The following is a 5,593-nucleotide window of genomic DNA, read 5'->3' as shown; positions in this document are numbered from 1 at the left end:
CTTTAAGGCAAAGAGAAGGAACCGATTATGTTACTGACATTCCTCCAAGGCAGACTGGAAAGTCTTTCTACAGTTCAACAAGACAGCAAAAACGAGAAGTTTCATAAGAAAATGTGGAAATTTCAAAAATATCTTCGTGCTCAAGCTTGTCATCTCTGCAGTTTTTCCACAAAGTCTACCATAATTTTATTTCTCTGGCAGAATCTATTAATGCAAAATTTCATAGAGACATGTATTTTCAACCAAAATAAATAAACGAACGCTTGAACTGTTTTCTAAACAAAAAATTTACACGTCATGCATAATAATAAATAAAAACAAAGCTTTTAGTTATTGTCATTAATTTCCTGTGTAATAACTGCAGATGGTAACTGTTTGAGCACAAAGACCACTGCTTCCTAGTCCCCAAATAATGTGACATTTCTATTAAATAAATCAGGAAATAATAAATATAGAACACATGAAACGTACGTTTTGAGAGAACTAATAGTCTTCCCATTTAGAAAACAACATCAGCTAAGATTTCAGTTCAATACATCTACTCGTGTTGCCAGAGATGGGACTGGGGAAACACACTTTAATACAGTTGCTAAAAATAAACAAGCCCAATCTTTTGGACAACAAATATCTATTAAAATTTAGAGCGCATATACTTTTCACCCAGAATTCTACTTCTTGAAACTTATCATAGAGATATAACCACCTAATCATACAAAGATTTTATGTATAAGGATATTCACTGAAGCAAAAAAAACTAGAAAAAGCTAAATAATTTCCTTCCTTAATAAATTATGATACATAGCACAGGGAGATCAGCTCGGTGCTTTGTGACGGCCTAGAGGGATGGGATAGGGAGGGTGGGAGGGAGACGCAAGAGGGAGGGGATGCAGGGATATATGTGTACATATAGCTGATTCTGTTGTACAGTAGAAATGAACACAACACTGTAAAGCATTTATACTCCAATAAAGATGTGAAAAAAAATAAAAAATAAATTATGATACAATGGAATACTTTAAAATTGTTCATACATGGTATGTGGGTGGATATGCTTGTACATATGTACATATACATGTCCACACATGTATGCATATGTTCACATAAATACATATAATTTCTGGAACAATTTATTAGAAAACATTAATAATGCTGGGGTACATATTTCCAAACTAAAATTTCAAATAAGATAGTGAATCATGACCAAATCTTTAAGATTATGCTCACAGAAGTGATTTCAAAGGTAAAGTAGGACATTGTTTGTGTACGCATTTGACAACTATAACCCAACACATTTACAAATCAAAGTGACTGACATAAATCAGACTGATGATCCAAACTGTAAAGCCTCAGCATTTTAGAGCTTTTAAAAGGAGCCTAAAGGTCAGCACGGATGAATTTTTTGTAAAAGGAAAATACCTGGAGTCCCCCATTTCCTAAGACGTGTTCCACATAACTCTAGAAGTTGGGTGGAAAAAATGAATCTGTATTCAAAAAACACTGTGGAAACTCTGATTACATAGAGTAAAATATGATTCTTTCAAACAAAACCATGTCAGTCTCTAATATGCTAATGTGCACTGTCAATCTGCAGAAGAAAAATATTATATTCAGGATTCTCCAAACGTATGGGACAGTCACGTCTTGATTTAACAAACATCTTGATGGACCAATGCTCTGCAGAACACATTTGGGAAAGGTTGGTCTAGAGGCAGAGATTCCAAGTTTATGAAAGTAATTCAATTACGCTTTACCCAACTACTCTAAAAATTAAGCTACCATGGTCTAAAACATCAATTAGACAAAAGATAGGTAAGTAAATATTCAGTCACTCTAATGGCATGAGGTCAGGTCTTACCCAAAGCATTTTAACATTGAACATACAACCAGAGTGCAACAGGTGCACAAGCTCTCAGGTGTCTTGTTCATTTTAAAGCTCTAATGGTTTGATTTACAGGATTCTCAATAAATGTAGAATGAATTCTAATTCACCTGAGTGTGGACTCTGCTGGGGAATTTAGGTTGCTCACTGTTAAAATCTCCCTCACAGGAAAACTAAAGTTAATGCCCTATGCTTCTTGAATTTTTCTCCTTTACATTGTTCAAACAAAGAAAATGTCACCTCCCAAAGCCAAGGCACTCTGAGGATGATCTATTAGCTCCCCCCCACACACAAGAGATGGATGCTTGATCTCATTCACTGCATGATACCAGATTAGCTGGAAAAATTACAAAAAAAATTTATGTCCCTGAGTTCAATTGATCACACTCTGGGGGTGTGGATGTGGAATCGGAAAGACTCAAGTTCAAATCCCAGCTCTGCCACCAACTGGCTGGAAGATTTTAGGCAATCTATTTGCCCCTTCTGAGCCCCAGATAGCAATACCTACTTTGTAGGGTTTGTGTGAGAATGGAATACGACAACAGATATAATGTGACAACAGTGCCTCCTGGGCACATAACTGAGTGACTGGTGACTATTTCGTTGATTTTACAGACATCTCACTAAATGAAAACTGAACTACGGTATGGCCTATTATTTTCTACAGCATGTGTTTGACATTTACTTTTCAGCACTTCAGAGAAATTTTTCGTGGGATGGAATCATACTTGATCTCATCTGCACTGTGTTCCCAAGGCCCAACACAACATTTGGCTCAAAGCAAACACTCCAAGAAAATGCACATATGTATGTCTGTGTACGTGCGTGTGTGCCCACGCATGCGTGCGTACATACATTAAAAAGTATAATAAAATGACAGTAGCAATTGCTCCTGTCATTTATTTAACGTTTTTATTTAACGTTTTTACTTGTATAAAAAGTTAAATTTTGGGGCTTCCCTAGTGGCGCAGTGGTTGAGAGTCTGCCTGTTAATGCAGGGCACGCGGGTTCGAGCCCTGGTCTGGGAGGATTCCACATGCCGCGGAGTGGCTAGGCCCGTGAGCCACAACTACTGAGGCTGCGCGTCTGGAGCCTGTTGTCTGCAACAAGAGAGGCTGCGATAGTGAGAGGTCCACGCACCACGATGAAGAGTGGCCCCCGCTTGCCACAACTAGAGAGAGCCCTCGCACAGAAACAAAGACCCAACATAGCAAAAATAAATTAATTAGTTAATAAACTCCTACCCGCAACATCTTAAAAAAAAAAAAAAAAGCTGACTACAGAAAGAGCTTTAAAAAAAAAAAGTTACATTTTTAACATTTTTATTAACGTTTTTATTTGTATCAATATTATACATGCACATAGTTGAAAAAGTTAAGTAGTTCTAAAGGGTGTATTATGAAAACTGTCAGTTTCCCGTCCCATATGCCACCACTTTGGTCCTCCTCAACTCTTTGAGCTGATTATTTTATTAATACTGTAGAGCTAATCAGTATGATTGCATTACTCCTTTTCAGTTTTAGCATTGTCTGTCAACTTTCCCTATGGAGAATGTCATTTGACCTTCTTTCCTCCTATGAGCCCCTACCTCTCTACACACACACACACACACACACACCACTCACACACTGTAAACCCTTCCCTTCACTCCACCCTCCCAATACAGTTATATAATAATTGGGGTTGGATCAGTATTTGATTTCTATCATTGTGATGATGTAGATATTATTCAGAACAGAACTACATGTATTAATATATCATTAATTTTCCTTTCTTGCACAACTTGTTTACTCTGGAGTGAATCATTATCTTGAGTTTTTTCCACCTACATCCTCAATCCAAAACTACCTACAGTTGTCTGACTCTCCTCTCAAGAAGTTAAGACACATCATGCAGTCTATCAACTTCGTCTTCCTGGAGGAAGCTCTTCTAGAACCTTCTCAACTGCTCACATCTGGACTCACATCCTCTATGCTGGCTACCTCACTTCACCATCATTCTGGGAATCTCCTTTGCCTTTCTCCTTTGTCAGCTCTCCTGTTTCCTGGATCCCACGTCTGTTTTCTTGGTTTATGCCATTTTGGTGAAGCACATCTTCCAGTAGCTTCCTGGGAAATAAATTTTTAATGACCTTGATATCTGAACATGACTATTGAAAGTTTGGGTGAGGAATTGTAGGTGGGCTCCAACTTTCTCTCAGAATTCTGAAGGTCATTCTTCCCTGGCTTTTAGCTTCCAGTATTGCTGTTGAGAAGACTGATATTTAAACTCCAGGTTCTCTGAGTCTGACTTGTTTTTTCCTCCCTGTAACTTCTCCCTCCACGTTCAGAAATTTCACGATGGTAGTGCCTTGGTGTGGGTGCATTTTGATCTACTGCCCTGGAAATTCAGTGCGTCTTTCCAATTTGTAAATTTATGTCCCTGAGTTCTGAAAAAGTGTTTTGAATGATTTTGTTGCTGGTCCTCTCCTAAAATTTCTCTGCTCTCTCTCCAGATTTCCTATTATTTGGATAAAGAAATGACACTCGGAATACACAAAGGTAATCAGGCTGACTTTCTCCCCTTTGGGACTTCCTCCCAAATACCCATTTATCTATATATAAATAATAAGAAAGCTTAACTATAAAAGGAAATGTTCTATTATCCAGTGATCATTGTTCATAATGAGACCTTGAAGTAAGGCCATAATCCTAAGAAGTCTTCTAAATCAAAAGCTATTTCAATATAATTATAACAGATGCCATCTTTCATGTGACTATTTCTGAACCTTAAATGATCTTCTGTGAAGAGACCCCTGGGGATGAGCGCAAATCAAATCACCATTGGAGAATTTCCTACAAAGCTATCAAAAATAAAAAAAGCACATGTGCCCACGTGTCCTTCACAAAGGCTGCTGCAGGTCACAGGGCTGACCTCAGTTCCAGTGACTTTGGCTCAGCTAATTGATAACCCAGTGCCACGTCCCTCTTTAAGTAAGATAATCCAGTGTAAAATCTCCAAAAGAAGAGTCTTTTAAGAAATAGCGAGATGCTAGACGTGAGAACTCTTTCCGAATGCTCTCGGGGCAGTTTTTTCTCATGCTGCTTGGATGTGGAGTTAGCTGGGTTACCTGATTCGCTCCCAACACCAGGCTATAAGCTCCTCAGGGGAGTCTATGCTGATAATGTGTATATTTGCACACAGTCCCTAGAATACTACCATACACTGAACAGAAGGTTAAAAATAAATGTCCTTCCTTTACAAGCAAGGGCAAGATAGGAACCTTCTCTTTCAACACACCCACTAATACCAGTATCAGGTCAGGAGGAAGGAAAATAAACAGAAAAAGGAGAAAGAGAAAGGAGAAGGCCAAGAGTGTCAACTGCTTTTGAAGATTTAAAGGACACAGGGTGGGAAACATAACACAGGATTTGGAAATAGAAATCCAGGCATATCCGAAATAAGAAAGGGAAACCAGATATCACTGCTAATTATTTAACATTATTCTGGGAGTTCTAGAGGGTGCAATAAAATAAGAGCTAGTAAAATTAGAAAGGAGAAGATGAAATTGTCATTATTCACAGATGTGACCAGGGTCTATTTAGAAAATACAAACAATCAACTAAAATGTCACTGGAAACTATATGAAAGGTCAAATAAGAAAACCAAGGACAAAGCCAAGCAATTATTTTTTCATTGAATAAATATTAACCAATATAAAAATGTAGTGAAAAA

General features: G+C 37.8%; 1 protein-coding gene across 1 annotated transcript in view; it reads right to left on the bottom strand.

The window, feature by feature from the left end:
* CA8 (carbonic anhydrase 8 (inactive)) overlaps positions 1-5,593 on the bottom strand; it is a 266,760-nt gene that overhangs the window by 56,383 nt on the left and 204,784 nt on the right. The gene's annotated exons all lie outside the window — the stretch shown is intronic.

The sequence above is a fragment of the Delphinapterus leucas genome, chromosome 17, assembly GCF_059928025.1.
Source record: "Delphinapterus leucas isolate spDelLeu-1000000601 "Yukka" chromosome 17, BTC_Dleu_Yukka2, whole genome shotgun sequence".
NCBI lineage: Eukaryota > Metazoa > Chordata > Mammalia > Artiodactyla > Monodontidae > Delphinapterus > Delphinapterus leucas.
The sequence above is the reverse complement of the archived record's forward strand: the minus strand, read 5'-3'. Positions and strand labels throughout refer to the sequence as shown.